The sequence below is a fragment of the Petaurus breviceps genome, unplaced genomic scaffold, assembly GCF_028583685.1.
Source record: "Petaurus breviceps papuanus isolate PSGF00001 unplaced genomic scaffold, PetGlider_PUasm1.0 140, whole genome shotgun sequence".
Lineage (NCBI taxonomy): Eukaryota > Metazoa > Chordata > Mammalia > Diprotodontia > Petauridae > Petaurus > Petaurus breviceps.
Genome location: NW_027185698.1, coordinates 16,941,471 through 16,955,076, shown reverse-complemented (window position 1 = coordinate 16,955,076; position 13,606 = coordinate 16,941,471).

Below are 13,606 nucleotides of genomic sequence, written 5' to 3'. Positions count from 1 at the left end.
AGCGTGGAGGAAATGAGTGCCAGGAAAACTTTTAAGTTTAATCTGTATCATTGAAATTTTCTCTATTACTTCCTTAAGTCCAGTCAATCAACAAAACAATAAATAAAACACCAATTTTGTAGCATTTTCCAATTTCTTAGGTGTAACTCCTCACACTGGAAATTTAAAAATCAGTTCTTGTGAGTCATTAGGACCTGGCTCCAGTTGACTTTGCCCTTAACCAACAATGCCCACTACCTCATACCAACTCTAGACTTTACCCTTCTTCCTTCTATACCTCAAAGGCTACTATTCCAGAGAGAGAAGATCCTTTCTTTCCAGTCAGAACTGCACCCACTTTTGGTTCCCCACATCGATAACTTTGCATTGGCTGTCACCGTTTTTCTATAATGTACTTCCTCCTAAAAATCCTCAGAGGTCCTAGCTTCCATCAAGGCACAGCTCCAGTGCCACTTCCCACACTCAATCAGTCAATAGACAGTTATTAAGCATCTATTATGTGAGAGGCACTGTATTAAGCATTGGAGATATAAAGAAAGGAAAAGCACAAATCCCTGCTAATGATCTCCTGGGAGAGACAACATGCAAACACCTAGGTATGAACAAGATATATACAAGATAAATTGAAAATAAGCAGGAGAGGTAAGGCACTGGAGTTGAGAAGGAATGGGAAAGGTTCCTTGGAAAAGGTTGGACTTTTTTTTTTTGGAGGGGGGAAGGTAGGGCAATTGGGGTTGTGACTTGCTCAAGGTCACACAGCCAGTAAGTGTCTGAGACCAGATATGAACTGAGATCCTCCTGACTCCAGGGCCCGTGCTCTATTCACTGCACCACCTAGCTACCCCTGAGAAGGTTGGATTTTAACCTAGTATGGAAGAAAGTCTGGGAAAGCAGTATGCAGAGATGAGGAGAGAACATTTATGTACAAGAGACAGCCAGTGAAAATGCCCAGAATTGAGGGATAAAGGGTCTTGTTTGAGGAACAGCATGGAGGCCAGTGGATTGCAGGGTATTTGAGGGCAGAAGGTGGAAAAAGACTGGAATGACTGAAGGTGCATATTATGAAGGGCTTTGAACTCCAAAGAGAGGATTTTGTATTTTATTCTGGAGGTGATAGGGAGCTATGAGAGTTTAATGAGCTGGAGGAATGAGGTGACATGATCAGATCTGCACTTTAGGAAAATTACTTTGATAGCTGAGTGGAAGATGGTATGGAGCCAGGAGAGACTTGAGACAGGAAGACAAACCAGGAAGCTATTGCATGACATCATGAAGGACTATACCATGGTGGTGGCACTGGCAAAGGCAAGAAAGGGGGCATATACTAAAGATGTTACAAAGATAATATTGACAAGCCCTGGCAACAGATTTGATATGGGAAGTGAGATAAAGTGAGGAGTTGAGGATGATGCCTCTGTTATAATCCTGGGTAACTGGAACAACAGTGATATCCTCCATATTAATAAGGAAGTTAAGAAGAGGTGAGAGATTAGTAGGAAAAAACATGAGTTCAGTTTCGGAAATGTTGAGTTTAATATGTCGATGGGGCATCCAGTTTGAAATGTCTAATAGGCAGTTAGATATGTAAGACTGGAAGTCAACAGAGAGGTTAGAGCTAGATAAGTAGATTTAAGAATCATTAGCAAGGGGAGGCTAGGTGGTGCAGTGAACAGAACACCAACCTTGGAGTCAGGAGGATCTGAGTTCAGATCTGGTCTCAGACACTTAACACTTAGTAACCACATGACCTTGGGCAAGTCACCTAACCCCAATTGCCTTGTCTTCCCCCCTCCAAAAAGCAAAAAAAAAAAGTCTTGTTAAAAAGCAAAACAAACAAAAAGAATCATCAGCAGAGAGATGATTGAATAGGTATGAGGCACTGAAATACTATGGAGGGAAAAGAGAAAGGGTCCAGGATAGAATCCTATGACACACACATGGTTTGTGGGTATGGCCTGAATGAAGATCTAGCTAAGCAATCTGATGAAAAGCAGTAAGATAGGTGGGAGGGGAACCAGGAGGGAACATTGTCAAGATAACCAAGAAGGAAGACAGAAACAAAGACCAAAGGTTGGTTGGCAGCATCAAAGGCTGCAGAGTTCAAGGAGGATGAGGATTGAGAAAAAGCCACTTGATCTGGCAATTAAGAGATTGGTAGTAATTTTGAAGCAAGCATTTTAAGATGAATAATGAAGTAAGAAGCCAGACTGCAAAGAGTTGAGAGAGTGAGAAGAAATGAAATGGAGATATCTATCGTAGATGACTCTCAAGGAATTTAGCAACAAAATGGCCACAGGAGACATTTCCTAATTCCCCTTCCCACTCCAATTCTTAGTGTTCTCATCATCTTGAAATCATTTTGTATTATTTTGTATATATCTTGTATTTATTGATCTGTGCACATATTTTATCCCTCTGTGGAAAAACTGGTGGAGTTGTGAACTGATCCAACCATTCTGAAAAGCAATTTGGAACTATGCTCAAATTGCTATAAAATTGTGCATACTCTTTGATCCAGCAATACCACAACTAGGGCTATATTCCAAAAAGATTTTTTTAAAAGGACCTATATTTAGAAAAATATTTATAGTAGCTCTTTTTATAGTGCCAAAGAAGCAAAAACTGAGGGGATGCCCATCAGTTGGGGAATGGCTGAATAAGTTGTGGTATATGATTGTGATGGAATACTATTGTGCTATAAGAAATGAGGAGCAGATGGATTTCAGAAAAACCTAGGAAGATTTATATAAACGGATGAAAACTGAAGTGAGCAGAACCAGGAGAATAGCGTACACTGTAACAACAACATTGTACGGTGATTGACTGTGAATAACTTGGCTATTCTCAGCAAAGATCCATGACCTTCCCAAAGGATTGTGATGAAAAATGCTATCCACTTCCAGAGAAAGAACTGATGGAGTCTGAATGCAGATCCTAACATGTTTTTTATACTTTCCTTTCAGGGGTGGAGGTCCTGTTTTCTTTTGCAACATGGTTAATATGGAAATATGCTTTGCATAACTCCACATATATAATCTATAGAAAATTGCTTGCCTTCCCAAGGAGGGGAGAGAGAGAGTTTGGAAATTAAAATTTTTTAACGAATATTAAAAATTGTTTTACATGTAATTAATTCCATGTAAGGAGAAAAAAATAAAAATTTTTAAATGTCATAGTGAAAACAACAACAAGAACGTATTATATCTCCCCATCTGGGGGCAGGAACTATTTCATTTTTGCCTTTGTAAGCCCAATGCTTCCATAGTGCGCTGTAAAAGAAGGCATTTAATAAATGCTCTTTAAATTTAATAGTCTAATAAAGAGCTCTGCCCAAAGAAAATGCTTAAAAATATAAATAGCATCCTTCTCAATAATATGTTTGAGGGATAAAGGAGAAAGGACTAAGGATGATTGAACAACAAAATTAAAAGCATTTAACAAGTACTCATTGCATGCAAAGGACCATGCTAGGCACCGGGATATAAAAGCAAATACAGGTCTTTGCCCTCATGGAGCTTACAGTCTAGAGGGATGCATAAGACACATTTAATTTAACAAATATTTAATAAATTCCTATGCAAATAATTTGAATCCAAACAGAACATGATGAGTATCCAAGAGATATTATCAGAAGAAAAGATAATTGCCAATAGGAAATCAGGAAAGACTTCAGGGAGACAGTGGACATTGACAGGATAGAGGGAAGGACTCTAATGTCTGTTTGGGGTTAAGGGAGGGTTTGGGTCTTTTTTTTATTTAATAAAATGCAGTTATATGCCAATAAAGTAAAATGCAGCTGCACTGAACAACCCTAGCAGAGCCAGGATTCTGGCTTATTGCTGTCCATGATCTACATTCTACTCCATTTCACTTACATACACACATTTCCCTGGGATGCAGTGTGTATATTTTAAAGCACTGTTTGCACACCAGTTTTCACATATATATTATAGTTGGGGCTTGGAAAAGAGACTGGCTTAAATAGGGCACTTATTAGTATTCAATGTCTTGATCTTCTTTGGTCGAACTCATTTTTTTTCCAGAAGATCATCTCTCTACATTCTTTTTTGCTTTCAAAAACTGCTTGAACTGCAGTTTTGTCTTTGACAGCCCTTTCTCAGTTACTGACTTTTATCCTAGAAGTAAAATCCCAGCACACAGGTTGACAAATTCATGTGCATTTCTACACTCAGGGGCTTTCAATAAAACTCATCTTGGATTTTCCCATGTTATCAAGAAATCCCTTATGCTTTTCCTTTAATCCACCATTTAATTTGGGCAAGGGCAAAGAGCCAAAGGAATTTTCCCAATTCGATAAAGACACCACTATCACCTACTACTCTGGCTTAACCGTAACCCTGCTCTCTTCCTTCCAATTCCCTAACATCTCAGAACCATGCCTTTACGTTGGAAATGCAGTCTATAATCATCTCAAACATTGCTTCATTCCTTCAATAGATACATAGTGAGCTTTTATGAGGTGCAAGACATTATGCTAGGTACTGGGGGTACAGGGAGAGATAAGGAAGAAAAAGAAATGACTCCTGTCCACATGGTCCTTACAATCCATAAAAAGAAAAAATATGTGTATACAAGTAAATATAAGGTATAATGGTAAGGGCAGTAAGAAAAGTACAATGTGCTCTGAGAGTTTAGAAAAGGAATATATTACTTCTGGAAGGTGACATCAGGGAAGAATTCTTGGAGGAAATGAGACCTAGACCTTGAATGATGGCTGAGATTTGAGGACAGGGAATTGACAAGGGAAGGATCTGTCAGTTCCAGGATTATAAAAAGGATCAAAAGAATTGATTTAGAACTGAAAGGAAATTCAGAAGTCATTTAGTGGAACCCCCTCATTTTGTAAATGAGGAAACCGGAGTTCAGGGAGTTTTAAGTGACTAAGGTAAGTAGAAAATCCAGGATTCAGGTGAAGATTCTGAATCAGGCTCACAAGTCACAGAAAGACAATATGGAAGGGAATATTCTAGAGACAACTATTAGTCCAGTTGGACTGCAGAGGAAATGAAGAGAAATGAGATTAGAAAGATATCCTGTAATCAAAACACAGAGAACTTTTAATAACAGGCAAAAAAGCTTGGAATTTTTTATCATGAATAGTAAGCTATTAATTACAAAGGACTTGTATGACTGATATTACATTTTTCAAATGTTAATGTGGCAACACTATGTAAAATGAACGGGGGTCAGGGGGAGGGAGACTGAAAATAGGGACACTAGTTAAAAGATGTTAAAACTAAAACTAAACCACTATGGCAATTGTCTAGACAGAAGGTGATGAGGAATGGAATAGGGGTGATATCAATGGAAATGAAGAGAAGGAGATGGATTTAGGACATATTTCAGAGGTGAAATAGCCATGGCTTAGAGACCAATTGTCTGTGGGAAGCACAAGGAACGATTCATTTGAAGCCTAGGTGATAGGGAGTGTGGTAGTACTATTAACAGAGCCTGTTTCAAGGGGGGAAGGGGTGGTTAAAAATGATAAGTGCAGCAAAGAGGTAAAGGGCCACGTAGAATGTGAGGGGAAAAGGATAGCAAGTGTGGTAGCAAAAGCTTGACAGTGAAATGGAGAATGATGTGACAGTAACTTAATATGATACAGGGCAAGATTTAAAGGAGGCTTTCTTGAAATAGAGAATGACTGATCAAGTTTTGTATGGGTGGGAGAGACTTAAGAAGGGAGAGAAAGAGATAGAGAGGGACAGAGATAGAAAGAAAGAGACAGAGAGAAACATACAAAGATACAGAGAGAGACAGATACAGAGAAAGAGAAAGAGAAAAGGGGTGGCTAGATGGTGCAATGAATACAGCACCAGCCTTGGAGTCAGGAGAACCTGAGTTCAAATCCGGCTTCAGACTCTTAACACTTACTAACCATGTGACCTTGGGCAAGTCACTTAACCCCAATTGCCCTGCCTTCCCCCTCCAAAAAGCAAAAAGACACAGAGAGAGAGACAGAAAGAGAGAGACAGAGAGAGAGAGAAACAGAGACAGAGAGAGACAGAGAGACAGAGACAGAGAGAGACAGAGATAGAGAGAGAGAGAGAGAGAAACAGAGAGACAGAGACAGAGAGACACAGAGAGACAGAGAATTGATGAAGAACCTGGAAGAGGCAGGATGGGGATACATCTAAGATTAAAAGAGAGGAGCAGTATTGGCAAGAAGATAGGATAAAACTCAAGGGAGCCCAGAAAAAGTGACTGGATTGGTCTGGAAACTAAATCATAACAATATCACTTGAGGAACTAGTTGTTTAGGCTGGAGAAGGGAAACATTCCTCAGCTGTTTATAAAAAAATATTGAATGTGACAGAGCCATGAACAGATTTCCATAGCATGGTGTTGTCAGACCTCTCTTGTCAGAGTCTTTATTTGACTTTTTCAAAATCTTCAGTGAATACAACTGCAGCCAACTCACAGCAGTGAAAGGTCATTACCAAGAAGGTACCAATGAGATATACCAGTATGTAAACAAAGATCCAGAGATCTTGAATCTAAGCCAGAAATGGGAGTAGGTGGATATTCTGGTTCAGGATTGATAGATGTAACCTAGGATTGAGATATCAGCATATTTTTGTGCTCGGGGTGAGGTACACTGGATTCATACTTTAGGACCGTTGCCAGCTTCCTGCTTCTGCTCCTGTCCTAGAGAAGATGCATACCCATTCCTCCAGCTAACACTAATCAATCAGAGGTTTTAGCTACATTCATTCAGTCAGCTAAGAACTTAACTACACTATCATTTGGCCCATATGTTTTTCCATCTTACCCATTAGGTTATTGAGAAAGAATTTCCTCAAATGTCTTTTTGAAATAAAGGCATTCTATTGCCTCTAGGCAGTACAGCAGATGGAGGGAGCGCTGGATCTGGAGTAGGGAAGACTCGAGTTAAATCTGGCCTCACATATTTCCTAGCTATGTGGCCCTGAGCAAGTCACTTGAACTTTGTCTGCCTCAGTTTCTGCATCTGTAGAAAAAAAATATGGAGATAATAATAGTACTTTTATCCCAAGGTTTTTGTGGAGTTAAAATGAGATAATATTTGTAAAATGCTTCCCAAAACTTAAAGCATTATATAAACACACATTGTCATCATCATCATCATCATCATCATTACTATTACTAGTCTAGTTAACTTATCAAAAAATAAAAAAAAGGAAATGAGATTTACATGGTATGGTTCCAATAATAATATTGACTTAACAAAACCTGATTAAGTGCCTCTGGTAGAGAAAACAGAGGCAGTGAGAGAAATACAAACTTTAGATTAGGTATATCTCTTGCCCTCGTGGAGTTTATAGTCTAGTAGATGAAGGAGACAAAAGCAAGGATAACAAAATACAATAAGATATATGCTTTAGAGAAGAAGAAAATGAAGAATTGTAGAAAGTCCAAATGGGCTATGTCCCTTTTACATAGTGTATGTGTGTATGTGTGTGTGTGTGTGTGTGTATTGCTTTTGGAGGGCAATTGGGGTTAAGTGACTTGCCCAAAGTCACACAGCTAGTAAGTGTGTCAAGTGTCTGAGGCTGTATTTGAACTCAGGTCCTCCTGACTCCAGGGTGAGAGCTCTATTCACTGTGCCATCTAGCAGCCCCACATAATGTATATTTTTTGAATGTCTGTTGAATTCAGTGTAATTCATCTGGGCCCAGAAACTGGAACACCCTTACTGTACCTCTCTTGGGCTTCCATGCCTTCTTAAAGATGCTTATTGTTCCTTTCCCAGATACAAGAACAACGCTCTCGTTATGGAAAAGGTGGAAACAAAAGGGAGATGGAATAGTCCAGATACTGCTTGCCTGGATTGTTACTATTCTAACCAGTCCTTCAGATTTCAGGTTCACTCCTTTCCAATTACAAAGGCACCAACTCTAACCATATCATGCTCCTGCTCAAGTCTTCAGTGGCTCCCTTTTGCTGCTACTCAGCCTGACATTTAAAGCACTCCACAATCTAGCTCTAACCTACCCCTCCAGATTTATTTTACATTTTTCCCCTTTAGGTGCTTTGCATTTCAATTAAATGGGCTCACCTGCTGTTTACCAATTTCAGCATTTCATGCCCATCTCTGTGCTTTTTCACCAGCCATCCCATGGATGGAGCTTTCTTCAAAGCTCATTCTGGGTGCCACCTCCTACAGGAAGATCTTCCTGATTATCCTCCTCTCTTTCTTCAAATGATCTCCCGATGACTTATCTATAGACGTTTTGTAGCCACCAGTGAAGTATAAGCACCGTATAGACAAGTCTTTTTTTTTGTCTTTGTCTTTGTTCAAGGCATAGTGGTTTGCATATAGTAGATGGTTAATTAATGTTTGTTAAATTGAATTAAACTAAATTAAATTTATCTTATTAATATTAGATCATCTTCTTGTAATCTTGGACAAGTCAAACATATTGAGGCTTAGCTTTTTTTGGAAGGGGGAGGGCAGGGCTATTGGGGTTAAGTGACTTGCCCAAGGTCACATAGTTAGTAAGTGTTAAACGTCTGAGGCTGGATTTGAACTCAGGTCCTCCTGACTCCAGGCTCAGCTTTAAAAGGCACTAATAATTCATATAATACCTGTCCTTCAGAGTCGTTGTGAGGATCAAATGAGATATTGTGTGTAAAGCACTTTGCAGTCTTGAAGTGCAAAATAACCTTCTCCTTCTAGTATTCTCAGAATCACAATGATATCCCTTCCTGTCCCTTCTCTGAATAGCGTCCTTTTATTGTCCTTAACATTTCCCTAAGACTTCTCTTATTCTGGACCTGACCTCTGGCCCTGTTCCTCTGGATCTTTGGCATCCATTTGTTTTTGTTCATGTGCTGTCATTTTCATTTACTGCTGTTGTCACCCAGTTGTGTCTGAGACTCTCCATGACCCTGTGGACACATGGATTTTCTTGGCAAAGATACTGGAGTGGTTCACCATCTCCCTTTCCAGTGGATTAAGGCAAACAGACTTTAAGTGACTTGTTCAGGGTCACAAAGCTAAGTGTCTGAGGCCCAATTTGAACTCAGGTCTTCTTGACCCCAAGCCCAATGCTCTAACCACTTTGCTACCTAGATGCCTCTTCATTTCCATTATATAGGTATATATAAATATCTGTATATGTATTACATATATGTGTATATTAGATATATGAATATGAGATATTAGAATTGGATATTAATATTAGATGTGAATATATTATAATTCATTTAACCAAGTATATATACACATATATTATATATACATACAATTACATATTATAGATTTATTAAGCCTATTGATATTAAATCACCTTCTTAAACAAAAGATGAAAAAATGTGCCTTCTTCCCCTCTTTGTAGAAGTGAGAGACTGTGGACATGGAATATTACATATACTGCCAGATAGTTACTGCTTATTTGTCAGTTGATTTTGCTGAACTGCTTTTTTTTTCTTTCTCTTTTAGCCTTTATTATAAGGGATGGCTAGACAGTAGCCTGGAGTTTAATAAACCTAGATCCCAGGTACTGGAGTATTAGTATATGTGTGTATGTGTGTATACTGCATTACATGCATTATATATATATATGTATATATATATATATATATATATATATATGCGTGTGTCTATATATGTGTGTGTGTGTGTCTATATATAAAAAATCTAAGGTCCCTGTGCAGTCACACTGGCATATTTAGAATGCTTCCTTCCCTCTTTTCTTCCTTATTTAGAACTCTATTTGAACACCCTATTTGGGGAATTCAAGAAGTGCTGACTCAAGGAGTGCTCTGGAATAACTCTTTTCCACGGATCATTTAAGAGATCCCAGGCCTAATCTAAGCAGCCAGAGTGGGAGTAAGAGGATAGATTTCTCCTCCTTGGAAGCATCAGCAAAGAACAGTCACCTAGAGCTCGAGGATGAGGAGGACATAGAGGAATGTCAATTGGTAAAAATGGGGAGAAAAGAGGAGGAGGAGAAGGAAAATTTAAAGATAGAAGAAGAGGAAAGTGAAAAGGAGAAGAGAAAGGGAAAACAAGGCAAAAGAGAAAGAAAGGAGAGGAAAGGAACAGAAGTCAAGGAGATTGTGGAGGAAAAGGAGAGGAGGATTAAAAGGTTCTCAAATAGCCCTTAGGAAAAAGATGAGGTCAGCCAAGGTCACAACCTGGCAAGGGCAGAGCCCACAGTCATTAATCCCATTCCCATTTCTCAAGGCTGGTAAGAGAAGATGCCCTGGAACAGATGGCCCTTTCCCTCTTCTGTGTGATTCAAGTTATAGTGAGAGTTGGGAAGGGTTTTGGGGAGCAAAAGCTCACAAGCAGTTTGTTTACTATAGAAAGGGGCAAGGCATGGTTACAATAATGCAAATGGAAAGAAAATCTGAATGCTGTGTAACTATAGATACTTAATAAATGTTTCAATGAATTAAGCTAAATTAAATTAAACCTGTTGATAATAGATTACTTGCTTAAACAAAAGATGAGGAAAATGTGCCTCCTTCCCCTCTTTGTGTAAGTGGGGAACTGTGGGTGTAGAATGTTATATATACTGTCTGATACTGCTGATTTGTCAGCTGGTTTCTCTGTGTGTGTGTGTCTCTCTCTGTCTCTGTCTCTCCTCTTTCCCTCTCTCTCTCCCCTTTACTATAAGGGATGACTTGACAGTAGCCTAGTGTTTGATAAACCTAGGCCCCTAGCTACTGGGGTAAGAGTTCAATATTTGACAAAAATTGCTGGGAAAACTGGAAAGCAGTCTGGCATAAACTACTTATAGACCAACATCTCACTCATACTGTACATCAGAATTCCAAGCTCCAAATAGATACATGACTTATACATAAAAGGTGACATCAATAAGCAAATTAGAAGGAAGAAATTGCCTGTCAAATCTATGAAGAATTAATGACCAAACAAGAGGTAGAGGATCACAAAAGGTAAAATGGACATTTTTATTGCATAAAATTTAGAAAGTTCTTGTACAAAACCAATGTAACTAAAATTAGAAGAGAAGCAGATAAGTGTGGAGGGGAGGATCTTTGCAGCAAGTTTCTCTAAGAAAGGTCTCATTTCTAAGATATATAAAAAACAGAGTCAAATTTAGAAGAATAAGAGCCATTCCCCATTTGATAAATGATCAAAAGATGTTATTAGACAGTTTTCAGAGGAAGAAATCCAAGCTATAAATAGCCATATGAAAAAGTACTCTAAATCACTAATAATTAAAGAAATGCAAATTAAAACAACTCTGACTTTCTACCTCACATTCATTACATTGGCAAAATTGATGGAAAAAAAAGGAAAATGACAAATTCTGGAGGGGTTGTAGGAAAATAAATATATAAATACTATATTAGTGGAACTGTGAATTGGTCCAGGAGTTCTGAAAAGCAATTTGGAAATGTGCCCTAAAAGTTATTAAACTCTACATAAGTTTTAACCCAGCAATACTACTAGTACAACTATTCCCCAAAGAGATCTAAGAGGAAAAGGACCTATACGTACAAAAAAATATTTAGAGCAGCCCTTTTTGCAATAGCAAAGAATTAGAAACTAAGGGGTGCCCATCAATTGGGGAATAGCTGAACAAGTTTTCATATATGAATGTTATAGAATATTATTGTGCTGTAAGAAATAATGAAGGGGATAGTTTCAGAGAAATCTGGGAAGTTATATGAACTAATATAGAGTGAAGTGAACAGAACTAGAAGAACAGTTTATATAATAAAAACAATATTGCAAAGATGAACAACTTTGAAATATGCAATGACCAGACACAATTCCAAAGGACTGATGATAAAACATGCTCCCTGCCTCTAGATATAAAAGTGCTGGACTCAGAGTGAAGATTGACACAACTATTTTCTCTTTTGACATGGTCAATGTGAGAAGTTGTTTTGTTTGTGTGACTATATATGTTTGTAACAGGGGTTTTATTTTTCTTGCTTTCTCAGTGGTGGGGGAGGAGAGAGGATGTTAGGACATAGGAAGAAGAAAAGGCAGATTTTTCTTTCTTTCTTTTTTGTTTTTTGCTTTTTGGAGGGGGGAAGGTAAGGTTGTTGGGGTTAAGTGACTTGCCCAATGTCACACGGCTAGTTTTGTGTTAAATGTCTGAGGCTGCATTTGAAATTAGGTCCTCCTGACTCCAGGGCCAGTGCTCTATTCACTGTGCCACCCAGCTTCCCCAACAAATTTTTCTTTGAAAATTTTTTTTTTAAATAAGGGATGGAGGGGTGGCCAGGTGGCTCAGCGAGTAAGAGCACCGGCTCCTGTGTCGGGATGATCTGTGGATCGAATCCGAGCTCCGATACTTAGCACCACACCTAGAAATAACTGGCCGTGTAACCTTGAGCAAGTTACTTAACCCCAATTGCTTTAAAAAAAAAATAAGGCATGGCTCTCTGGGTAGCAAAGAGAGGTGGTAATATATTTAGAAAGGAAGATAATATGAAGACAAAAGATGTTGACGGGTGATATTTTTAATTAAAGAATTAAAAATTTTTAGAGGGGCGTAGTGGTTTGTATTAAACCAAAGTCAAGTCAGGATAGCAGCAATGAGAGAAGAGAATATGAAATGAAAAATAAGCCATTCCTTCCATTACCTTCCCATTCTATTCCTTTCATTTTTTCTTCTTACCCATAAACTCATCTTAAAACATTCTTATTTTCTGGGAAATAGTCATCCTTCTAGTTGCAGCATGTAAAGAATTCCAATGCCTTTTGTTTCAATGACTAAATTTGATGACCTGCTCTCAACACTCATTCAGTCTCACATTATCCTGCATTCATTTAATTGTACTGCCCCTTGAAGAATGGCTGCTCCTTGACATCAGGCACTACTTTTTACTTTGTTTTGGTCTTTTTATCTCTAGTGCATAGCACAGAGCCTAGCACACAACTCTCCACTGGACTCTCTCCTGAATTCTCCACCTACTCACCAGCTGCTTTCCCACCCTGGAGAAATCTCTACCTTGAGGCCCTGCTCTTGTGATTACTGCCCCAACTGTCATTTCAAGAGGGGCTCCCAGTCATGCCACATCTTGGCCAGGATTGCTGAATGGAGTCCCTGAAATGTTTGGAAGGAACATGGATTAATTATTAGAACCTGACAAGGGTTAACCAAATAAGAGACTGGGATCAGAAAACCCAATTTGATCACTATCAAAAAAAAGCAGAATTTGGTCTAAAAAACAGACTTTAAAAGATCTTAGGGTTTCTTTAGTTTATGGGCTGAGGAGGTTTTTATCACAAAAGAGCTAAAGATGGCTTCTGGGGCTATTAAGCTAAGGCACCATCAGACTCTTCTCCTCGAGACCACGCCATAGAGGAAAAGCAGCAGATGGCAGCAGAGAGCAACCTTGGAGATACATAGCAGAGACAAGTAGCAACAGCAATGGGGGCATTTAGCAGTGAGTGTCTTGCAGACAGAAGAAAACACCAAAGACCTTTAGCCCAGCAGAGAAAGCAGCACACCAGATTGCCTCATCAGAGAACATCAGAAGCTTGCTCCAGGATTTTGTTTCCTGCTACTTTGTGTTCCCTCAGTATGCGCTCTGGCCAAGCGTATTTGCTGGTTGTGAATGCTCTCTGGGTGCCCTTCCCCCCCACTGCTCGTGCATGGTATTGTGGGAG